At 44.9% G+C, this 26,150-nt stretch overlaps 2 protein-coding genes across 25 annotated transcripts in view; one reads left to right on the plus strand and one right to left on the minus strand.

Moving 5' to 3' along the window:
- Positions 1-26,150, minus strand: part of LOC130267707 (uncharacterized) — a 382,496-nt gene that overhangs the window by 292,568 nt on the left and 63,778 nt on the right. Inside the window, exon 1 of one of the 24 annotated variants that reach the window (XM_056517806.1) lies at positions 12,799-12,963. The exons of the other annotated variants lie outside the window; for them this stretch is intronic. The gene's annotated coding sequence lies outside the window, so the exon portion shown is untranslated. Of the gene's footprint in view, positions 1-12,798; positions 12,964-26,150 lie in introns of those variants that run through there. 24 annotated transcript variants of the gene reach the window in all.
- Positions 23,228-26,150, plus strand: part of PTHLH (parathyroid hormone like hormone) — a 98,827-nt gene continuing 95,904 nt past the window's right edge. Inside the window, exon 1 of the mRNA XM_056517813.1 lies at positions 23,228-23,282. The gene's annotated coding sequence lies outside the window, so the exon portion shown is untranslated. The remainder of the gene's footprint in view (positions 23,283-26,150) is intronic.

Here is a 26,150-nt window from a genome sequence, read left to right on the forward strand (position 1 = left end):
GGAAGGATTAAGGTTCTTAAAGGGGTTGTGCGCTGCCCTGGCTGTTGGAGCTCCGCACGCAGCGTCCGGAAGTTCATTACTCCGAACGCTGTTTGCGGGCTTCCGTGTTCGCGACCGCCGGGCGTGACGTCACGCCCGGCCCCCTCGTGACGTCATGCCCGCCCCTCAACAAAAGTGACGGAAGTTATGCCCCCTTCCCATAGACTTTGGTAGAGGGGGCGGGCGTGACGTCACCAGGGGGCCGGGCGTGACGTCACGCCAGGCGGCAGCAAACACGATAGCCCGCACACAGCATTCGGAGTAATGAACTTTCCGGACGCTGCATGCGGAGCTCCGAAAGCCAGGGCAGCGCACAACCCTTTTAAATGTAAGTTATTTACAAATCTGTTTAACGTAATGGCAACAGTTGATTTGAAAATTTCTTTTTCCATTGTTTTCCACCCCTTTAACCAGGAGTGTTCTTTCTGTGTAATAAACAGGCCCTTCCTTACAATCTCAGACAAACCTCCTTTACATTATTTGTTATATCCTGATTCTTTAGTTTTTTCCATGATTGTTACATTCTCTAAAAACTCCCTTATCCTCTTGTTCAAAGGCAGGACCATTTCTCAGCGGTTTAACTCTTCTTGGAGTCTGTCCATGTGGTTTTTCCTGTCTGCCTGTCTACAAAGCTCCCTCCTAAGAAACTCTTTGCATCGAAATGTCTTCCAGTCTTCTTTACATGTATTTTTATACTTCTCGAAATCTCATGTTCACATCTGTTATTTTTCAGCGTTACTTGGTTTGCGTATTTTTGTTGTTGTTGTTTTTTTAACAAAGCCACCCCTATGAACTTATGACATAGATTTTTGGGTACTTTTGGATATTTCCAGTTGTCCATGATGTCTATCTCCAGAGCTGCCCAATCCTTGGCAACTTCTTGACTGCTTCTCAAGAATTCTTCTTTAATTGTTATTAAAGTGGTACTCCAGTAAAGAAAAGAAAAAATGTTTTCAAGTCAACTGGTGCCAGAGAATTATGCTGATTTGTAAATGACTTCTATTGAAAAATCTTAACCCTTCCAGTACTTATGCTCCACAGGAAGTTGTGTAGTTCTCTCCAGTCTGACCACAGTGCTCTCTGCTGACACCTCTGTCCGTGTCAGGAACTGTCCAATTCTGCTCTATACAGTTCCTGACATGGACAGAGGTGTCAGCAGAGAGCACTGTAGTCAGACTGGAAAGAACTGCACAACTTCCTCTGGAGCATACAGCAACTAATACGTCCTGGAAGGGTTAAGATTTTTAAATAGAAGTAATTTACAAATCTAAATAACTTTCTGCCACCAGTGTATCTGAAAACATTAGTTTTCCACCGGTGTACCCTTTAAGTTTCTCATATAGTTTGTGTTTTCTCCTCTCAAGACTGCTCATGTTGAACGGGTCCCCTTGCAGGCTCCTCCTCCCATTTTCTCTCTCCCTCTCACCACCACATCCTTTGCCTCTGGACCGCTGCCATGTATCTCAGTCTCTCGGTGGTGGAGGATGCCAGTCACACACACTGAGTTGCTATATATAGATGCTGGAGGTTTATGAATTAATAACTGATTTCTTTACCCTCCAACAGAAATTAGTCACTTTAGAACGTCTCCCGGATTCTGAGAAGCAGACACGGGGTTGGCACGATTCCGCCTCACAGCTCCGTGAATATATTACAGTGCAGCTCGAGCTCCGACACTTAGTTCAGGGAACAGTTTACAGGGCAGGGTCGCAGTAACTGTTGGGTTATCCACAAATTCTCCTTCAAGGGGTAAGCCTTAGAATGAACTAAAACTAATTTTGAGAAGTTTAAAGGGGTTGTCTAACGAAAACTAAATAGATCTAACAGTAAAAAAAAAAAGAAAATGTAGGAGGGCACAGACCAGAATAGATGTCTTCTAAATCCTCATGCTGTCCTCGGAACGGCAGGATACCCTGAAAAGACGCTGCAAAGGTCGCTTAGAGCGCCCTTTGCAGCATCTATTCATAATATCCCACCGTTCCGAGGACAAAACGAGGATTTAGAATACATCCATTCTGGTCAGTGCCCTTCTACGATTTATTTTAATTTTTTTTTACTGTGTATGCATTTTTAAGTTTACGTGGTGGAATCGGAGCAGCTGGAGTGTTTTTATATACTTGCTGTTTGCCTCAGCCATCGGACCGCCCTTTTGATCCATATATGATAGCCCTTATATATTTGTACGCTCCTTCCCTTTTCTTTGTTTTTTGATGAAATAGATCTAAATTGATGGATTAGGTCAATATTATAATATAAATTCTAATTCACCATGTGAGCAGTTGTTGTTATAACCTACTGTCCTTGTTTACGACCCACCAAGGTGGTCACACATACTCAGTCCAACTGCAATCTCCTGGGATATCCAGAGAGTATTGGCTTAGTACTGGCTCCACTGCACATGCAAGCTGCAAGGAGCATTGTGGGAAAATTAATGCGCTGTTGCATATATATACATATATATATTAGGAAATTAGCTCTCCACCTTTGAGCCAATGCATACTGACTGTGTGTCTGGAAAGGAGGCCAGATACTCTTTAAAAGGGATTATCCTAAGAATATGAGAACGTATCACCTAAGCACAAGGTAGGTGACAGCTAGCTGATTGGTGGGTGCCTGATCACTTAGACCCCCCCCCCCCCCCCGATCACAAGAATAGAGGTCTTTTGTCCTGTGAGTGAATGGAGCCACAGCATGCCCCCTGAGCCTCCAATGCATTCACTTTCTATAGACTTCCAAAGATAGCCGTGCACTGTACTATGTCCTGCGGATAGGAAATAACTTTTATTTCTAGGATAGCTTTTCAATTTTTTTAACTACTTACATAGCTTCTTATGCACTCACTTCCCTTGGGTACAGTGACCTCTCATGCAATCTTCTGTGACAATGCAGTAAATTTCAAAACAATAATATCACAAGGGTAAAATAATGGAAATATGTAACAAGAATGTAACTAAAATAAATGGATTAAAGGGATGTTCCAGGCTTTATGGTGTTGGGGCCAGGGGAAAATAGAAAAAAAAAATCCCATACTTACCTAGTCCTATTTCCGCACTGGTCCCGTTCGCTCCTGGTTGCCTCCGTTTTGTCTCTTAATCTTCTCTATTCTTCCTGTTTCTGAGACAAGCGCCAAGTGCAGGACCTGTCAGCTCAGCCAATCACTGGGCACAGCAGTGTCCTGACCTGGCCAGTGATTAGTTGAGCCCATATATATATATATATATATATATATATATATATATATTTATTTTTTTAAAGCTTTTTAATAACTCTTTTAATAGCCATGGAAGTCTGTGGAGGTGGTGGAGAGAGGAGCACTGATATATATCATGGACCTAATGCTTATATGTTCTCTTCACAGGCTTCAATATCCCTTCAGGTAAGCAAAGTTTGTGATGAAACAAACTACATACATCCCCCTTTCCTTTCCAAAAGAAATGCATTTATGGAATGTGACTTTAAGGTCAAGTAAAACGTGTCAAATTTTAGGACTCGCACATTTCTGTCTATTTGTATGTCTCTTTTTGCAGGCGTCACTACAGCATTGCTCTCCCACTCGTTTTGCAAAGTGCGGCATGGAGAGACCCTGCACATGCTGGGCAGTTGGGTTGCCGATGCAACAATACCATGCCAAGCTAGTTCCATAAATGTGCATGAAACTTGTTTAGCTTGGTACGGTTTCCTCCAAGTTTCTCCGTGACAAACTTTGCAGAACGGGTGCGCCGGAGTTACATTTTAAATAATTAAATTATACCTCTTAATATGTTTTTGCCATGCCGATACTCTGCGGCTTCATGCGACCTTGTCAAACCTATTTTTACATTCAAGGAAAAATTCTATGGGATATAATGAAATTTGCACGTATCAAATTTTGTTCCACTGTGGTCACTTGCAACAACATTACTATCTATGAGGGCGGGTTAGTCCATGCCAAAAATCTGCTCCCAATAGTCAAACCCTGAAGTGTACACTTAATCAAATTTGGTGAGTGGGTATACGCTGCTCACAGAAAATAAAATATAAAGTTGTGGATTATTAACAATAGTGGGAAAAACTGTAATAACAATTCTAGTCCCCCTATACCTACAATATATGAGTCAAAGAAATACAAATAAGTGTTTATTTTAGACATTGCATCTATTATTAGTTTGTGGCGATGTATTATGGGTATTATTTTTATGATTTTGAATGGAGAATTCCTTACCAGAAGCTTAAAGAGTCTATGGGAGGGGGCGTGACGGCTGTGGTCGTACAACCACAGCCGTCACGCCCCCTCCCATAGACATGAATGGAGGGGGCATGACATCATGATCAAGGTCCTGCAGTTGGGCCCCCCGTGATCAGACATCTATTACCCTTTTCCATTGGATAGGGGATAAGATGTCTAGGGGCCCCGTTAACCACATAAAATCCACCATATTAAATATTTATAAACTGTACTTGCACTAGTATGTGAAAATATTCAAAGTCAGGGCTGACCAGAGCAGCACTGACCATTCTGTGAGCTGAAATACTTTCTGCACATTCAGTGTCTGCGCAGACTTTGATCTTTCTGAATATCTATTGACAAGCTTGCTGACTGATCAAGTAGAACTGTGACTGCAGCTCTGGAGTGTAAGACCGTTACTCTGGATCAGTACAAAGTAAGTAATATAATGTATTCTACATGTAACTGTGAAATGGTGTCCAGAGACATCTGCATATCTTACTGTTTGATTATTATGTTTTGCTGCTTACATTTACCATATAAAGCCCCTGCGCACCATAAATAGTCCTCATTTTTAATAGACAATTTATCTACTTGACCTTTGTCTCCAAGTAAGAAGTCCAATCCGGGCCAGCACTGAGGTTCTATGACAATAGCGTCCAGAACATGAAGATGGAGCTGTCAGTGAGTACAATATGAAGTGTGAGCCCTCACCTTCACCCTTGTGCAGCCAAATATACTCACTCCAAGCCTGTTAATACTTCCAATTCCTTTCTGGGATCTTGGTCGGCTTTACTGAACAAATTACTGCGCCAATAATTCGGAGCGAGCTTTACTAGAGCAGAAAAGTGAACATGTAATGTCCAGCTGGGGCACAGTGTTGCACCTCAATTGGAATCCTTTATGCGGCCGAATTCCAGCACTGGAACAGCGATGGCGGTCTGTGACTCACACACTCCACTCGGAGCCCTGCACACGCCTTTCGTAGAATAAGCGGTCAGTTTTGACCTTACATGCCCCATCACAATTATCTGAAGTAGAAATAGACTCTAATAGGACATGATTAGGATAATACAGACAATCAATAGCAAAACTAATCTCTGCATTCTTTTTATTGATAATTTTTTTTCTTAAAGGGGTTATCCACCATAAGGTGATACCTGGCAGACAGTAATGGAAAGGCTTAGGAAGGATCTGCGCTTGTTTTGGGGCTAAATGGCTATGTTGTAAGATTACCATAACACTGTGGCTAGCTTTTTGTGAACTGGTATTTCCTGTTTGACTTTTCTTATTTTTTTTACTACAAATCCCACAATTCCATTTTCCTCCCTCATACACATCAGCCACACCACCCATTGAAACATAAATGAGCTGCATCCATTCAAAAGACCTGTGTTTTTCAATCGGGGTGCCTACAGCTGTTGCATTATTTGCAGACTGATCTCTCTCCCACCAAGCGATCGCTCCACCCATTGAAGCAGACAGGCTCCCTGTCATCAGCTGACTAGTGAATCAGGTCTTGGCCACATTGCAACCTGGGAAAAATCTGAGACAACAGTCATTTTGTATGCTGTTAAAAATAAATATTGGAGTGAAAATCACAGAAGAATTGTGAGAAAACCGTCACACACAGGTAAAGACACTATATTATGAACTACACTAACTTTGCAGCCCCTGTAGCATAGTCAAATACAAAAAATTCAAGGAATACCCCTTTAATTTGCTGTTATTAACTTTTTAAAGTTAGAAGAAAGGATAAAAGAGATGGGACACAACAAGGTAAAACAAAATATCCAATCATCATTCTAATGATATCCGAAATTCAATGCAGTGTGGACCGTACAAAAAGCAATACAGGTGGTATTAAAGAGGTTATCCACCATATGTTGACCTTAGCACTTACCTGCCAGACAGTAATGGACATGCTCAGGAAGGATCCTTGCTTGTCTTGGAGCCAAATGGCTGTGTTGTGAGTCCAACATAGCGCTGCTGCTTTCTTTTTGTGAAATGGCTATTTCCTGTTGGAATTCCCCACCTCCAACTACAAGTCCCATGATCACTCGTTTGTAAGTGTCAGGTCATTTTTCTCCCTCCCACACATCAGTCACCCCCTCCATTGCAGCACACCTGAGCTACAATTCTCTGCAGCCCTGTTGAGAATGATCTTCCCCCCCACCCAGCAATTGCTTCACCCATGAAAGCACAGTCTCCCTTTCAACACCGGACTAGTAATGTAATGTCTCGGGCCGCACTGCAACAAGGATAGAAAAGAACATAGGGGAAGAAGGGGGAGAGGAATCTTGGTTCCTGTACCATTATAAGGCTTAAAGCGAACCTGTCACCAGGTTTTATGCTATATAACTGGTTGCAACACGGTATATAGGGTAAAAACATGTTTCTCACCATTAGCGATAGTGTAGAAAACAAGTGTCCTGCGCAGTATGCTAATTACGATTGGGTACTCATATAGGCATGCAACATCTCAAAGTAGTCACCTCCCCCTGGGCTGTAATCACACCTACTCATGTGTCATTGACAGCCTGGGCATGGCCCAATGTCACTGCTCTGCTCCCTTAGGTCTCACGCTACCGCAAAAGCTGCGTCATGCCAAGAAATATTTATCATTTTGGGCCGGCACAATATTTCAGTGACGAGAATGGTGAAGTCAGAGCTGTTGCTCTATTCTCTCAGGGGACAATTGACCTCCCCGCTTATGATCGGTGATGGGGGCCCAGCTTAATTATCTCCATCCTTTAAATAGGGGATAACTTTTATCCTTGGGATAACCCCTTTAAAGGGTGCCTTTCATAAAAAAAAACTGCAGAATAACTTTCCAATAGCATGTTATTAAAAAATATGCTTCTTTCTATTTAATTCTCCACTTTGAAAAAATGACCACTAGAGGTCTCCCTACCAGTCCTGGCCACAAGCCTTTTTTTTATAGATTTCAGACTCATGCTGGAGTCCAAAATCTCAGACTGCAGCTGGGACACAGACAAGCGCAGCACTGCTCCCTCCCTTTTTTTTTTACTCCCAAAACAATGACACTTAACTACAAATAATATGACTGGATTTACATAATTCCAGCTGACACTCAGCCAGGAATAGATGAAAAACATTACCTCACAATGCTCCTAACTCTGCGCAATGTGGCCTTCACATAGGCAGACCAGAGGTAACAATAAGTTTTAGGAAACGCCTAAAAATAGTTGATATTACAACAAGAAACAGACCGGAAACACCAAAGCATAGATAAATCACACTAGTAATGATTCATACATCTGTTCAAGAATTGCCTTGCTTCCAGAAAATGAAGAAAGACTTTTTGCACTGAAAAGTAACATTTAAGAAATTGCAAATGCACCAAAATAATAAAATTGTGCTGTTTTTTTTTTGTTTGTTTTTTTAAAGATTACCTGTCATGATCTTGATATATTTTTTAATCCTCCCAATTCAGATAAACCTCCCCCTGCCTTTTTTTTACTTTTCTACTCTGTAACTTCTGCTCAGTCTCAGTCAGCTCCACCGACTGGGAAGGGGCGTTCACCTGACAGGCGTCACATCATCTTAAGCCCGGTAAGGGAGAACTTCCTCCCTTACTCCCTCTAAACACACAGCCTAGATCAGTTCAGTGTGTGATGAGCTGTGATTGGCTGAAACCGCACATATAGCCCTCAGCTCTATTCACTGAACTCTACAGAGTGTCAGCTCTGCCCAGCAGCTTCAAAAGGGAGCAGAAATTTCCAGCATAATATTCAGCACTATGGACTGAAGGCATCATCACTCTACAGCAGTGTTTCCCAACCAGGGTGTCTCCAGCTTTTGCAAAACTACAACTCCCAGCATGCCTGGAAAGCCAAAGGCATGCTGAGAGTTGTAGTTTTGCAACAGCTGGAGAACCCCTGGCTAGGAAACACTGCTCTACAGCCTGGCTCAGCCCAAAGGGAATGGAAGCTGAAATATTCAGCTCTATACGCTCTTTACACTGTGTACACTCTATATACTCTATACACTGTGCTGAGCTGAGGTTCCACCTACATTTCCTGCCTTTGTCTCTGCCTGGCTGCTGCAGGACACAATCTGCTAGCACGACTGCAGGCAGGACCATAAAGAGGTCCCCTGGTGACCAATCTTTTAGGGGTTAATTTAACACATAAAGTTACAACATTTTATTAAGAAGTATATTAGAAAAGTAATTCAAATAGGCTCATCTATAATATATAAAATTTCATTGATGGTGACAGGTATCATTTAAAGAATGCGCAATGGGGAAAACACGTCAATGAACTTCCCACATCCCACACGAGGGGTTCTCAAGGGGTACACCAAGGGTTATGCGGGGGTACGGCAATTCGCTGACAAATTCTGGCCATGCATTGGCCAGTGTTTGACAGCGCAGAGCAGGGATTGGACACCACAGTGGCTGCCGGGCCTGATGTGTGATGTCAGTGCGGCCCTCTCACTCCCGCTGAACAGCATAGACACAGGCCTGGTAAACATGTTGAACTAAGTGTAACACAGCAGTATGGGAGGGTGTTATTGTATGTATCTCTATATTGGCCCAGGGGGATCGGAGGGGGTAATAATGGCACAAGGGGATTAAGATGGGGGGGGGGGGGTAATGGCCAGAGGGGATTAAGATGGGGGGGGGGGGGAATAATAGCACAAGGGGATTAATATGAGGGGGGGGGGTAACTATTATCCCTCCCTCCATCTTAATTCCCTTGTGCCATTATTCCCCCCTCCCTCTGATTTCCTTTTGCCATTATCCAATTATGGGAAAAGGGGATCGGGGGGGGGGGGGGGGGGGGGGATAATGGCACAGGGGGATTAAGATGGAGAGGGGAATAATGGCACAAGGGGATTAAGTGCCGCATTAGAAAGGTAAGCACACGCCATTATGAAATTAAGTACTCATGTTGTCCGAGGGTAGCCCTTGCGCGTAAGTTCCATGTAAATTTACGCGCGGGGGGTACCTGTAGACATATTTTCTCCCTTTGGGGGTACAGTCGCGAAAAAAGGTTGAGAACCGCTGTACTACACTACCTAGGGAGTGGAATATACTGGCACAAATTTTTTATTAAACCACAAATTTTTTTTGCGCAGAAGATAAATGCAACAAAACTCTTTGCGCACACTACGCCACACCTGTAAAAGTACAAAATTGAAGAAGCAGGCGTAAACTGCAAAAAATAAATGCATGAATAAATAACACATAAATAAATAATAAATAACAATCATAAACAATTAGCACGGCCTTCCAAGCTGGAAAACTGCTCAAAATACTTTAAAAGAATTGCACAGCGCAAAACAATGATAAATGTCTGTCTTTCATATGACTCTCGAGATGTTTGTCAAATTATGGAGCACTTCGCAATTTTGAGGGAACAAATAAGGACCAAATTTGACATTACAATAATACACACCAATAATTCAAACAAGAGGTAGTTCTTTCCAGTCTGACCACAGTGCTGTCTGCTGCCACCTCTGTTTGTGTCAGGAACTGTCTGGAGCAGGAGGGGTTTGCTATGGGGATTTGCTCCTGCTATGGAAAGTTCCTGACATGGACAGGGGTGGCAGCAGACAGCACTGTGGTCTGACTGGAATGAACTATACAACTTCCTCTGGAGCATACAGCAGCTGAAAAGTACTGGAAGGATTAAGATTTTTTAAATAGAATTCATTTACAGATCTGTATAACTTTCTGGCACCAGTTGATGTGAAAACATTTGTCTTCCACCGGAGTAGCCCTTTAAGCAGAATCTGCTCAGAAAAGCATTGCGGTCTATAGAGATGGCGCAGTTCTGAGTGGTCCCAACACTGGCGTAACATGCTTTTTGCGGAATGTCTGCCTGTATTTTTCGGGTGGATATTGCGCCAAATTTCCGCCATGTGAACATAGCCTTAGTCTGAGGGTTCGGGGAACTGCATTCCAGAAAACTGGTGCAGCACTAGCAAAGTCTTGCAAACAGGAGTGAGAGGTTCGGAATGTAGAAGATCTTAGTGTTAGATCATTAGTAGAGCGGAGAGCAGGTGTAGGATGGTAGACAGAGATGAGGGAGGGAATGTAGGGAGGTGCAGCACTGGGAAGAGATTTGTGGGTAAGTGTGAGGATTTTGTACTGTATTCTGGACTGGAAGGGTAACTAGCGAATTGACTGACACAAGGGGAGACATCAGTGTAGTGACTGGTAGGGAGGCTTTGGTTAGTGACTGACAAAGAGGGAGGGGGCATTGGTGTAACGGCTGTAGAGAAAAATGAGTCTGGCTGCTGCATTTAGGCTAGACTGGAGAGGGGAGAGTTAAGAGAAAGAAAGACCTATTAGTAAAGAGTTACAATATCCTGGGCGAAAATGAATCAGAGCAACAACCAGAGTTTAGTTTCAACCGTAAGAAAAGGGCAGGCTTTGGAAATGTAAAATGAAAAAAGAAGTAGAGCCAGAAGATGATACTTTAGGAACAGTCAGGGAGGGGGAAGAAAACCATGAAAGAGCAGAGTCCTTAAAGGAGTAGCCCAGTGTAGAACAACTTATCCCCTATCCTAAGGATAGGGAATATGTTTCAGATTGTGGGGGTCTGACCGCTAGGGCGCCCACGATCTCCCGTACAGGCACCAGCTCGCTGGCCAGAAAACTCATGTTGACCACCGCACGAAGCGGCAGACGACACTCCCCCTCAATACAGCACTATGGCAGAGCTGGAGCGATGATTTCGGTAATCTCCGGCTATGCTATAGCACTGTATTGAGGGGGCGTGTTAGCTGCCGCTTTGTGCGGTGGTTGGCAGGCGCTCTTTGGCCAGCGAGCCGGTGCCCCCTACGGGAGAGCTAAAATGTATCCCCTATCCTTAGGATAGGGAATAAGTTATTCTACACTGGACTACTCCTTTCAGACTAATGGAACAGATACTACTGAGGAGGAGTTGGTGATCTACAGTGTCAAGAGAGATCGAGGAAAAAAATTGAGAAAGATTGCCATTAGATTTGGCCATCAGAAGATCGGTGACTTTGGTTAGTGTTGTTTCACTAGAGCAGTGGTCTCAAACTGTGGCCCTACAGATGTTGCTCAAAAACTGTGACAAAGAGGAATTGTGGGAATTAATGGGACCTGTACCTGTCATTAAAAAAACTTTTGACATGTCAAGTTTTGGCATCGGGGTCCCCCACTGATCAGGAGAATGAACAGGAAAATGCTCTTCACTCCCGACTCGTGGTGATCTCTGTCCAGTTTGTCTTGATGACGCCATTATTAAGTCTATGGGGCCATATAGAGAAGATGGATCACGATTACTGCAACACTGGGAATTCTTCAGATCCGTGGGGATCTCAGCACCAAAACCGAGACCCAAACCGATCAAAACTTTCTAACATGTCTGAGTGACATGTCAAGTTTTTTAAATGACAGGGACACTTTAATGTTTCACTTTTATTAACCTTTTGTTTTTTTTTTCTGTTTTTTATTGTCTTGCACTTACTGTTCTCATTCATGGCTTCCATGACAGATTTCAGTGACTTACCATGGTGTCAGGTTTCTTTTGGTGTTCTGCTCTTTTGACAGCAAGAACAGCACAGAAGATTACGCTATTCTGGCCATCAAATATAACAGATCCTCTGGAAGCAACATGTGCCAATGTAAACAGCAGCCTGAACAGCAGCATGCCCTATACCTCACCATTTTCTCCTGGTTTTGCCATGGTTTTATTCCGTGAAATTCAGCAGGAAATAACATGTTATATGAACAGAGCCTTCCCATCCATCTATCACTCCTTTATATGCTCTGAGAGAACATGTTCTGCAGTATAAATCTCGTAGAAATGTCTCCAGTGCTCGAACACTGACTGTAACTTTTTCTCATATGAGGTAATGTGAAATTAATTGAGGTTCCATTTTGATGCAGTTAGGTGTTGCCTTAGTCATTACCGTCAATATTAGCTTTGGTAAGCTGTTTTCATGTTATGAAAAAAAATCATAACATTTTCACTGGTGGAGATTATTGCTGGTAATGCAGGAGATATATCATGGTGGAAAACTTATCCCCTATACAAAGGATTGGGGATAAGTTTAAGATCGCAGGGGGTCCGACTGCTGGGAGCCCCCGCAATCTCCTGTACAGGTGGCCAATACACCCACCCCATATATCTCTATGGGAGAGGCATTCAGCATTCTCCGGTATTCCGATATATGGAGGGGCTGTGTTGGCCGCCTCTTCATGCGGCGGTCATGGTGCTGCGTTTCCAGGCAGAGCCGAGACCCCGTACAGGAGACCAAAGGGGGCCCCAGCGGTCGGATCCCTCCCTGCGATCTAAAACGTATGCCCTATCCAGCAGATAGGGGATAAGTTTTCTTCCATGATACTTCTCCTTTAAAAATAAAATACATTAGTTTTCAGACTCTTTTGACTTTTTCACACTTTGCTGTGTTGTGCCTTACGACGAAAAAAATGTGGAAATCCAAATTTTCTCCATCATTCTACACTCAATACTCCATAATAAGAATGGAATGGAATTTTAGCAGCTTTTCCAAATTTATAAAAAAGGAATGGACATAAGTATTCAGACCTTTTGCTATGAACCTTGAGCTTTTGTTCCGGCTCCATCCATTTCTCTTGACGGTCTCTGAGATGTTTCTCCACCTTGATTAGAGTCATCAGTGGTAAATTCAGCTCATTGGACAAAATACGCCCCTGTCTATATAAGGTCTCACAGTTCACAATGTATATCAGAACAAAAACCAAGCCATGAGGTGGATTACCTGTAGTGCTCAGAGACAGGATTGTGTGGAGGAACATATCTGGAGAGGGGAATAAAAACACCGAAAGTTATCAAGATAATTCTTATATGGAAGAAAAAGGAACAACTAGGACTCTTCCTAGAGCTGCCGCCCCACCAAACTAAGGAATCGGGGGAGAAGGGACTTGGTAAGAGAGATGACCAAGAACCCAATGGTCACTCTAAAGATCCTGTGTGCAGATGGTAGAAACATCAAAAAGGTCAACCACCAATCTGGGCAGTATGGCAGAGTGGCCAGAAAGAAGCCTCTCCTCAGTAATAACGCCTGGAGTTAACAAAAAAGTATCTTACAGACTCTCAGACTGTAAGAAACAAATGAACCTAGTGGGTGCATTAACTCTTTATGAAGTGTCCTTCCCCTCAAATAAATCAGATCAAAGACTTGAAGAGAACCTGTCTTTTACATTGGCTGCCAGGCGGTAGATAATGAGTGCCAACTTAGGTTATCAGTGCTTGATTGCTTAGTCTTCACAATGCTTGATCCATTATGTAGCCGAGAAGTCTAAAACTGTGGCCCTCCAGATGTTACACAACTTCAACTGGATCCCAATTACCAATCAAACACTGATAACCTGGGCATGCTGGGAGAAAACAACAAGTAGGACTTGTAATGTTTCAGGAGTCCTTTGGGTAGTCTTATAAGTAAGGGCCCTTTTACATTGGCTGACGATAGATAATGTGCGCCAACTTACGTTATCAGTGCATGATTGCTTATTGGGGTTCAGGAAGTCCATTGGGTAGTCTTATAAGTATGGGCTCTTTATCATGTAGTCCAGTGGTCTCAAACTGTGGCCCTCCAGATGTTGCAAAAAGTTGAAGTTTTGCAACATCTAGAGGGCCACAATTTGAGATCATTGATGTAGCCCTTCAAATTCATCATTATCAATGACACATACTCTGTACTACACAGCACTATGTGTTGCTGATAAACATGACTTTTTTTTATTACCCAAAAAATGATATCAGCCAATGCAACTGGCTGATCAAATGCCCTTTTGCATGAGCCAATTTTCGGGAATAGGCATTTCTAGGATTTCTAATTCACCCGATAATTGTCCTGTGTGAATGGGCCTTTCCTTACATCCCTCCCTATATCAGTTTACATGCAAAGACAGCTGTCAATGACTAAGTAGGACCGCCCGTTAGACTCCTAAAACTATATAACAACTATAATATATATATATATATATATATATATATATATATATATATATATATACATTATCAAACAAAGGAGTGTGGCACACATAATTTTGGAAATGAGATGAGGCACGAACAAGCACAAAGTCCTTTTCTTCTTGGTAGTAGGAAGAATGTTAAAGTGGTTACGCAACATAAGGTGACTCAAGTACTTACCTCCCAGAGAGTAATGGACATGCTTATGAAGGATCCATGCTTGTGTTGGGGCTAAATGGCTGTGTTGTCCAACATAATGCTGCTGCTTTCTTTTTGTGAAAAGGCTATTTCCAATTGGAGTTCCCTCCCTCCAACTACAAGTTCCAGGATCCCTTGTTTGTAAGTGTGAGGTCACTTTTCTCCCTTTCACACATCAGTCACCCCATCCATTGCAGCACACCCAAGCAGGGCCGGTTTTAGGCTTAGCGTGGCCCTAGGCAAAATCAAAACTGGGGCCCCAAAAGTCGTAATAGTGCACTAACCAGATTTGCACATTTTTGGTCACTTCAAATACCATAAAAATATCTAAAAAGCAATTGAAAATTCCCATTAAAACAAAAATGGTACCGATAAAAACTACAAATCAAACCGGAAAAAATGACCATTATACATCCCAATATACAGAAAAATAAAAGAGTTATAGGGATCAGAATCACAGACAGAATACGGACTGATCAGCTAGCACCGGACCATCCTCCCAAAACCAAAGCACGGCAGGTGTATGGCGGCACCGAATGCAGGAACAAGGAAAGAAGATGCCAGCGAGGTATAGCGGATCCCAGGTTTATTAAATGGATAAAAACAGGAACGGTAAACAAAGGGTTACGTGTTTCAGGCGTGTAACAGAACGCCCTTAGTTATACCAAGGGCGTTCTGTTACACGCCTGAAACGTGTAACCCTTTGTTTACCGTTCGTTTTTATCCATTTAATAAACCTGGGATCCACTATACCTCGCTGGCATCTTCTTTCCAGGGATCAGAATAGTACAATTTTATCTTTTTGTATACTTCCCCCACATTAGGTTGGCAGGATAGTTCCCCCACATTAGGCTGGCACTATAGTTCCCCCCACATTAGGTTGGCAGTACAGTTCCCCCACATTAGGTGTGCAGTACAGTTCCCCCCACATTAGGTGTGCAGTACAGTTCCCTCCACATTAGGTGTGCAGTACAGTTCCCCCTACATTAGGTGTGCAGTACAGTTTCCCCACATTAGGTGTGCAGTACAGTTCCCCCCACATTAAGTGTGCAGTACAGTTCCACCCACATTAGGTGCAGTACAGTTCCCTCCACATTAGGTGCAGTACAGCCCCCCCCCCCCCCCCCCCCCACATTAGGTGCAGTACAGTTCCCCCCACATTGAGTGCAGAACAGTTCCCCCCACATTAGGGGCAGTACAGTTCCCCCCACATTAGGGGCAGTACAGTTCCCCCCACATTAGGTGCAGTACAGTTCCCCCGCATTAGGTGCAGTACAGTTCCACCGCATTAGGTGCAGTACAGTTCCCCCACATTAGGTGCAGTACAGCTCCCCCCACATTAGGTGCAGTATAGTTCCCCCACATTAGGTGCAGTATAGTTCCCCCCACATTAGGTGCAGTACAGTTCCCCCCACATTAGGTCCAGTACAGTTCCCCAACATTAGGTGCAGTACAGTTCCCCAACATTAGGTGCAGTACAGTTCCCCCACATTAGGTGCAGTACAGTTCCCCCGCATTAGGTGCAGTACAGTTCCCCCCCATATTAGGTGCAGTATAGTTCCCCACACATTAGGTGCAGTATAGTTCCCCCACATTAGGTGTGTAACGCCGAGCGCTCCGGGCCCCGCTTCCCCTCCGGAGCGCTCGCGGTGTTACTCCCCTGCTTGCAGCGCCCCGGTAAGACTTGCTGACCGGGAGCGCTGCTCTGTGTCCCTCGGCGGGGATGCGATCCCCGCGGCGGGACGTGCATTGCCTAGTCCTTCTGTACCACGCCTGGCTCAGCAGTCAGTGAGGTTGAGTAGCAATCGGGTGGAACGACCTGGGGGTTACCTGCTGCAGCAGGTCCATCCCGCTTTGCGGCGGGCTCTGGTGAAAACCAGTAACCTCTTAGATTCTGTTCCCCTGGTACGGCCCACGCCATCACCTCACTGACACAGAGGATCCACCACCCGTGTCCTCCCCGGATACCAGTCCGGATCCTGACATGGTGCAGTATAGTTCCCCCACATTAGGTGCAGTATAGTTCCCCCACATTAGGTGCAGTATAGTTCCCCACATTACGTGCAGTATTGTTTCCCACATTAGGTGCAGTACAGTTCCCCCAAATTAGGTGCAGTACAGTTCCCCCACATTAGGTGCAGTACAGTTCCCCATTAGGTGCAGTACAGTTCCCCCACATTAGGTGCAGTATAGCTCCCCACATTAGGTGCAGTATAGCTCTCCACATTAGGTGCAGTATAGCTCCCCACATTAGGTGCAGTATAGTTCCCCACATTAGGTGCAGTATAGTTCCCCCACATTAGGTGCAGTATAGTTCCCCACATTAGGTGCAGTATAGTTCCCCCACATTAGGTGCAGTATAGTTCCTCACATTAGGTGCAGTACAGTTCCCCCACAGAGATACAGCCTTCAGCCATATACAGTGTATGGCTGGAGGCTGTATGTCTGTGTACTGCCCATTTCAGTGTTCCGACCAGCAGTCCTCCGGTCCGGGGTCACGATCTACTGCTATAGCCTACAGTGGGGATCAAAAGTTTGGGCACCCCAGGTAAAAAAAATGTCATGTGCATAAAGAAGCCAAGGAAAGATGGAAAAAAACTCCGAAAGGCATCAAATTACAGATTAGACATTCTTATAATATGTCAACAAAAGTTACATTTTATTTCCATCATTTACACTTTCAAAATAACAGAAAACAAAAAAAAATGGCATCTGCAAAAGTTTGGGCACCCTGCAGAATTTATAGCATGTGCTGCCCCCTTTGCAAAGCTGAGACCTGCCAGTGTCATGGATTGTCCTCAATCATCATCTGGGAAGATCAGGTGACCTCAATCTCAAAGGTTTTAAATGCCCAGACTCATCTGACCTTGCCCCAACAATAAGCACCTTGGGTTCTTCTAAGCAGTTGTCTAGAAATCTGAAACTGAAAATAGTTGACGCTCACAAAGCTGGAGAAGGCTATAAGAAGATAGCAAAACGTTTTCAGATGTCAATATCCTCTGTTCGGAATGTAATTAAGAAATGGCAGTCATCAGGAACAGTGGAAGTTAAAGCAAGATCTGGAAGCCCAAGAAAAATATCAGACAGAACAGCTCGCAGGATTGTGAGAAAAACAATTCAAAACCCATGTTTGACTGCATAATCCCTCCAGAAAGATCTGGCAGACACTGGAGTTGTGGTACACTATTCCACTATAAAGAGATACTTGTACAAATATGGTCTTCATGGAAGAGTCATCAGAAGAAAACCTCTTCTACGTCCTCACCACAAAAATCAGCGTTTTAACTTTGCAAATGAACATATAGACAAGCCTGATGCATTTTGGAAACAAGTTCTGTGGACCGATGAGGTTAAAATTGGACTTTTTGTCCGGAATGAGCAAAGGTACGTTTGGAGAAGAAGGGGAACAGAATTTGATGAAAAGAACCTCTGTCCAACTGTTAAGTATGGAGGTGGATCAATCATGCTTTGGGGTTGAGGGAACATCTCACGAGTAGAAGGAAAAATGGATTCAATAAAATTTCAGCAAATTTTGGATGCTATTGTAACGTACCGGCAGGACTGGTAGTAGATCCTCTGGACCAGAGAGGCGATGACGCGGGTTGTACTAGAGGACCGGTTCTAAGTGGTTACTGGTTTTCACCAGAACCCGCCGTAAAGCGGGATGGACTTGCTGCGGCGGTAACCACCAGGTCGTATCCTCCAGTAGCAACTTGACCTCACTGGTAGCTGATATGGCGTGGTACACAGGGAGCAGGCAGGGGCGTAGTTGGACGTAGCAGAGGTCAGGGCAGGCGACTAGGGTTCAAAGGCGAGTAGACGGTTACAAGGGTACGGCAACAGGCAGGGCAGAATACACAGTATGGAACGCTTTCTCAAAGGCACTAGGGCACAAAGATCCGGCAAGGGCAGGAAGGGGCAGGAGACTTTTATTAGGGAAGGAGGCAGGGATAATTAGCCAGCACACCAATCAATGGTGCACTGGCCCTTTAAATTTACAGAAGGTGGCGCGCACGCCCTAGAGAGCTGGGCCGTGCGTGCCGGAAGGCAGAGCCAGTCTGTGCCAGGAACGAGGAGCCAGGTAAGTCAGACAGGGACGTGGCGCGTGAGCGGGGACCAGCCGCCCCGGCAGCCGCTTCCCCGACACAAGGGATCCCGTGCTCCCGGTAAGTGTGACTGTGCCAGGAAGGAGGAGCGGGGAAGCGAGTGCTCCGGTCCGGAGGCGGGGACCGGAGCGCTGGCTGTGACAGCTATCTTGTTGCCATCTGTGAAAAAGCTGAAGTTAAAGAGAGGATGGCTTCTACAAATGGATAATGATCCTAAACACACCTCAAAATCCACGGGGGATTACATCAAGAGGCGTAAGCTGAAGGTTTTGCCATGGCCTTCACAATCTCCTGATCTCAACATAATTGAAAATCTATGGATAGACCTTACAAGAGCAGTGCGTGACAGACAGCCCAGAAATCTCAAAGAACTGGAAGACTTTTGTAAGGAAGAATGGGCAAAGATACCTCAAACAAGAATTGAAAGACTATTGGCTGGCTACAAAAAGCGTTTACAAACTGTGATACTTGCCAAAGGGGGCACTACAAGATATTAACTCTGCAGGGTGCCCAAACTTTTGCAGATGCCATTTTTTTGTTTTCTGTTATTTTGAAAGTGTAAATGATGGAAATAAAATCAAACTTTTGTTGACATATTACAGTGACCCCCCGACCTACAATGGCCCTTACATACAATAATTTCTACATGCGATGGCCTCTCAGAGGCCATCGCATGTTGAAGGCAGCATCAACAAACGATGCTTTTGAATGTCGGGGCCATCGCATAAATGGCTATCCTGACTGCTTCAGCTGCCGCCGGATAGCCATTTACGGTGTCCCGTGAGCTCCGGTGATAGTTACTTGCCTGTCCACGGCACTCGGGAACGTCCTCTTCAGGATCCCCTGTATCGCTGTCGCTCTCCATCGTCGTCATCACGCCGCCGCGCACGCCGCCCCGTCATCCAATAGGAGCGGCGTGCGTAGTGACGTAATGGCGGCGATGAGGAACGACGTTCCCAGGCGACAGAAACGTTCCGGAGCGGCGGGGACACCCCGTGGACACGGCGACAGCGTTGAACGGCGACATCCAGGGCAGCGGTGAGTATAACTTCCTATATTTAACATTCACGGATCCCTCAACATACGATGGTTTCAACAAACGATGGTTCATTTGGAACGGATTACCATCGTATGTTGAGAGACCACTGTATAAGATTATCTAATCTGTAATTTGATGCGTTTTGGAGATTTTTCCATCTTTCCTTGGCTTCTTTAAGCACATTAATGCAAATTTTTACCTGGGGTGCCCAAACTTTTGATCCCCACTGTATAGACCGTAGCAGTAGGTCCCGGGACCGGAGGACCGGTGGTCAGAGCACCGAAAAGGACGTGCTGCCAGCTGGTGCTGGTGACTTACCATTCCGGCCGGCGCGCGTCCTAATCACAGCTCCGCTCCTCCGTTGCCATGGGCGCACACACGGGACGTCAGTGATGTCTCTGCGTGCGCTAACTCCCGGTGGCCCCTGCATTTTTAAAGTTAACGTGGGGACCGCCGCAGAAAGGTAACAGTAGGTCCCGGGACCGGAGGAGCGGTGGTCGGAGCACCGAAGAGGACGTGCTGCCAGCTGGTGCTGGTGACTTACCATTCCGGCCGGCGCGCGTCCTAATCACAGCTTCGCTCCTCCGTTGCCATGGGCACACACACGGGACGTCAGTGACGTCTCTGTGTGCGCTAACTCCCGGCAGCCCCTGCATTTTTAAAGTTAACGTGGGGGCCGCCGCAGAAAGGTAACAGGGACATCCTTGTGTCCCGAAAAGATTTTTCGGGACACAGGGATGTCCAGAATGTGACAGGGGCCCCCTGCAGGCTGCTCAGTGGCAGCCGCGGATACCCCCCCCCCCCCCCCCGGGCTTGATAAGGCCTATGCTGAGCAGCCGACAGGGGGCCCCCTTGGGGGATGGGGCCCTAGGCAATTGTCTGGTTTGCCCCGCCCTAACGCCGGCCCTGCACCCAAGCTATGTGTGCTGTTCATAAAACTACAATTCCCTGAAGCCCCATGGAGAATGTTTTCTCTCCCACCCAGTGGTCACTCCACCCATTAACGCACTACCACACTCCCTTTCAACACCTAACTAGTGGTGTAATGTCTAGGGCTGCACTGCCACCTGGGAAAACCTGAGACAACACTAATTTTGTATGCCGCTAAAAATAAACATCATGGCAAAGATCACATAAGAATTGCGAGACCAGCCATCAAACACAGGTACAGACACTATATTATAAACTACACTAACTTTAGTCACATAAAACAAAATTCCTGAATAACCTTTTAATGTTCACTGGCACCATAAGAGTGTCTCTACGTGGAAATGAAATAAATGAGTGAAAAAAGCCCAACTTTACCAATGAATAATTGAGGATTTGCATTTGTTGCCCCACCTACTGGTAACGTATAGTGTGGACGTAACATAGTTGCATCACCTGGCTGCATCGGTAACCACATTTGCTACAATTTTCTGAACACATTTAACTCTCAATTTTGAAACATTTTCACTTCCATAATTTTCCTATATATTTGGATAACAGGCTAAGTCTATGCTGTATTACCTACACCCTATTTGAAGGTTTTTGGGGATGTCAGTAGGAATGTTTTCTGATGCGTTCATGCCGGATGTTTACTGAATATTATTTCCTTTTTTTCATTAAATATTTCGAATACCTTTTCTGCAATCTGTCATATAACAGTTCCACTTCTTGGCTGCATTTTATACAAAATGAATCTTTCCTATTCTGTTTGCCGTGCTGCCCTTATGATTCTTTTACAATGCTTTAGGAATGTCTTTAGAACTCTTCACATTTTGTCATGTTGTAGCCTTGTGCACTTAATGCCAATAAGAAAAAACTGAATGCACACAATCCGTGCTAATTTAAAAGGAAACATTTAAATCTTGCAGTAAAATTGGGTTAAAAAAATAGGGCTCTGGCTGGGCCACTCAAGGACCTTCAAAAGTTGTCTTAGTTTCATGTGTTTTTAACTGAGTAGAGTCTTCTTTCTGGCCATTCTTTCTTAAAGAGGTACTCCACCGCTAGACATGTTATCCCCTAGCCAAAGGATAGGGGATAACATGTCTGATCGCAAGGGTCTGGCTGCTGGGGACCCCTGCAATCTCTGCCGCGGCACCCCAGTCATCCGATGCACGGAGCAAACTCTGCTTGGTGATGAATGATTGGCGAACACAGCCGCCACGTCCCCTCCAGGGACGTGCACACATAGGTTTCAAAAGGGGCTTGAGCCCCTGCCCTTTTCTGCCCCTGTCCCCTTAATGCCTTTTTTTTTTTTTTTTGGAACCAGGGGGGATGAGGGGGATGGATGCCCCCCCAGGAATTCATGCGGAGGAACCAGCCGCCAACACTTTAAAAGCTCAGTGCATCCTGGGAGCTCCCTGCATGCCAAAGAAGAGAAGCTGGCATGGACAGCCACAGGAGACTTTAGAATGTGGCCAGTATTAAGCTCATGGTAGGTGTTAGGGGTGGTTTAAAGGGGGCCTCCTGGACAGATTTAGATACACACTTACACTTCAAAATTTTACATAAATCGCAGTAAAATTGTGACAATTAAAACCGCAAAGTTTTTGCCACGATTTTGTGCAAATCATGGCAAAAACATTGCGGTTTTACTGCAATTTTTACACAAATCATTGCGAAATGGACAGAGGGGTCTGGAGAGGACAGGGAGGTCTGGGTTCCAGAGGGGTCTGGAGAGTACATGGGTCTGGGTACAAAGGGGTATGGAGCCTACAGAGCAGTCTAAGGGTCTGAAGAGGACAGAGAGGGTACCTCGGGTACAGAAGGGTCTGGGGTACATTGGAGTCTGGAGAGGCCAAAAGGGTCTGGAGTACAGAGGGGTCAGGAGAGGACAAAAGGGTCTGACATACAGAGGGGTCTGGGGTACAGAGCAGTCTGGGAAGGACAAAACGGTGTGGGGTGGACAGAGCGGTCTGGGGAGGACAGCGTGGTCTGGGCAGGACAGAGTGGCCTGGAGTAGACAGAGGGGTCTGGAGTGGACAGAGGGGTCTGGTGTACAGAGGGGTCTGGGGAGTACAGAGTGGTCTGGGGAGGACAAAGTGGTCTGGAGTGGACAGAGGGGTCTGGATTGGACAGAGGGGTCTGGAGTGGACAGAGGGATCTGGGGAGGACAGAAGGGTCTGGAGAGTACAGAGTGGTCTGGGGAGGAAAGAGTGGTCTGGAGAGGACAGAGGGGGCTAGAGGTACAGACGGTTCTGGGGGTACAGATTGGACTGGGACACAGAGGGTCTGGAGAGAACAAAGTGGTCTGGAGGACAGAGGGGTCTGTAGAGGACAGAGTGGTCTGTAGAGGACAGAGGGGTCTATAGTGGACAGAGGGGTCTGGAGAGGACAGAGTTGGCTGGGGTACAGAGGGGACTGGAGAAGACAGAGGGGTCTGGGGTACAGAGAGATCTGGAGAGGATAGAAGGGTCTGGGGTATGGAGTGGTCTGAGGTGCAGTCTGGGGTACAGAGCATTCAGAAGTACAGAGGGGTCATGAGGAGGACAGAGGGGTCTGGGGTACAGAGCGATCTGAGGGACTCTGATTAGGCAGCGAGACTGGAGCCTTATCTGTTTGTATTCCTGGCACGTTGTGATGAACTCTCCCTGTATAGACAGTAATGGGAGAAGATTTTAGAAGCCCAGCAACTGCCAGTTGTCACATCCAAACTTCTGCCTCACAGTCACAATGCTGGAGCCGCTGTCATGGTCGGAGGATCACTGGCAGTCAGTGTGCCCACCCTGCTCAAGAACTGCGTACTCTGGGTGAGTCTACATGGTGAAGTACTGATAGGAGATACTAATTGATTGTACCAGATACAGTACTCAGGATCAGTACAGGATAAGTAATGTAATGTATGTACACAGTGACCCCACCAGCAGAATAGTGAGTAAAGCTCTGGAGAATAATACAGGATATAACTCAGGATCAGTATAGGATAAGTCATGTAATGTATGTACACAGTGACCCCACCAGCAGAATAGTGAGTGCAGCTCTGAAGTATAATACAGAATATAACTCAGGATAAGTAAAGGATAAGCAATGCATGACTTAATGGTATAGTGAGAAGGCACTACGGAGTCTATAGTGCCTTCTTGTCTTATGTGCTAAAGATTGTGAGCTTGTAATGCATTGTATCTTTACATACTGGGAGTTGTAGTGCTTTGTCCCTTTGCATACTGGAGATTGTAGTACAAAATAGTGAATAAAATATTTTTAAAAAGTGTTAATAAATGTAAATAATCCTGTTTCCTAATAAAAGTTTAAATCACCCCCTTTTCTCTTTTTTTTTTTTTTTCAAATAAAATAATGTTAACAAAAATAAAGATAAACGTATTTGGCATTGCCATGTGCAGTAATAATCAAACTAATAAAATATTGTGTTAATAATAAATAAGATATAATGTTAATTAAACCGCACAGTCAATGGCGTAAATGTAAGAAATGTAGGATTTTTGGTCATTTCTATGGGGAAAAAAATTAAGTAATTAAAAAAATAAGTGATTTAAAAGTCCAATCTAAACAAAAATGGTACAGCGAAAAACTACAGATCACAGCACAAAAATGAGCACTTGTACGGATGATAATAGAGCTATAGAGGTTAGAGGAGAACAATTATAACCCCGTATATTTACGTCCTGCACCGGCTCCCGCGATATGCTGCGGGTTCACGCGTTGACCCCGCGCCATATCGTGTGGTCCCGGCGGCCATCAACAGCCGGGACCCGCGGCTAAAACAGGACATCCCCGATCGCGGTGATGCCCTGTATTAACCCTTCAGACGCGGCGATCAAAGCTGACCGCCGCGTCTGAAGCGAAAGTGAAACTATCCCGGCTGCTCAGTTGGGCTGTTCAGAACCGCCGCGGTGAAATCGCAGCATCCCGAACAGCTTACAGGACACCGGGAGGGACCTGCCTCCTCTGTGTCCGATCGGCGAATGACTGCTCCGTGCCTGAGATCCAGGCAGGAGAAGTCAAGCGCCGATAACACTGATTACAGGCATGTTAATACATGCCAGTGATCTGTGTAAAAGATCAATGTATGTAATGTTATAGGCCCCTATGGGAGCTTTAATATTGCAAAATAAAAAAAAAGGGAAAAAAAAGTGTTAAAGGGGTATTCCATGCAAAAACTTTTTTTTATACATCAACTGGCTCCGGAAAGTTAAACCCTTAAGGACCGGGTTTTTTTTTCGTTTTTTGCTCCTTGCCTTTAAAAAATCATAACTCTTTCAATTTTGCACCTAAAAATCCATATGATGGCTTATTTTTTGCACCACCAATTCTACTTTGTAATGACGTCAGTCATTTTGCCCAAAAATCTACGGTGAAATGAAAAAAACAAAATCATTGTGAGACAAAATTGAAAAAAAAAACGTTGTTTTGGGGACTTCCGTTTCTACGTAGTACATTTTTCGGTAAAAATGACACCTGATATTTATTCTGTAGGTCCATACGGTTAAAATGATCCCCTACTTATATAGGTTTGATTTTGTCATACTTCTGGAAAAAATCCTAACTTCATGCAGGAAAATTAATACGTTTAAATTGTCATTTCTGACCCCTATAACTTTTTTATTTTTCCGTGTATGGGGCGGTATGAGGGCTCATTTTTTGCGCCGTGATCTGAAGTTTTTAACGGTACCATGTTTGCATTGATAGGACTTATTTATCGCTTTTTATTCATTTTTTCATGATATAAAAAGTGATCAAAAATTCACTATTTTGGACTTTGGAATTTTTTTGCGCGCACGCCATTGACCGTGCGGTTTAATTAAGAATATATTTTTATAATTCGGACATTTCCGCACGCGGTGATACCATATATGTTTATTTTTATTTACACTGTGTTTTTTTTTATGGGAAAAGGGGGGTGATTCAAACTTTTAATAGGGAAGGGGTGAAATTATATTTGTTCACTTTTTTTTTCACTTTTTGCAGTGTTATAGGTCCCATAGGGACTAGAGATGAGCGAACTTACAGTAAATTCGATTCGTCACGAACTTCTCGGCTCGGCAGTTCATGACTTTTCCTGCATAAATTAGTTCAGCTTTCAGGTGCTCCCGTGGGCTGGAAAAGGTGGATACAGTCCTAGGAGACTCTTTCCTAGGATTGTATCCACCTTTTCCAGCCCCCCGGAGCACCGGAAAGCTGAACTAATTTATGCAGGAAAAGTCAGCAACCGCCGAGCCGAGAAGTTCGTGACGAATCGAATTTACTGTAAGTTCGCTCATCTCTAATAGGGACCTATAACACTGCACACACTGATCTTTTACATTGATCACTGGTTTCTCATAAGAAACCAGTGATCTATGATTCTGCCGCTTGACTGCTCATGCCTGGATCTCAAGCACTGAGCAGTCATTCGGCGATCGGACAGCGAGGAGGCAGGTAGGGACCCTCCTGCTGTCCTGTAAGCTGTTCGGGATGCCGCGATTTCACCGCGGCTATCCCGAACAGCCCACTGAGCTAACCGGCATGGTTTCAGTTTCACTTTAGACGCGGCGTTCAAATTTAAACGGCACGTCTAAAGGGTTAATAGCGCGTGGCAGCGCGATCAATGCCGCACGCTATTAGCCACGGGTCCTGGCCGTTGTTAGAGGCCGGGCCCAACCCGCCATAATGCGGGGCTA

This window comes from Hyla sarda, chromosome 4 (genome assembly GCF_029499605.1).
Source record: "Hyla sarda isolate aHylSar1 chromosome 4, aHylSar1.hap1, whole genome shotgun sequence".
NCBI lineage: Eukaryota > Metazoa > Chordata > Amphibia > Anura > Hylidae > Hyla > Hyla sarda.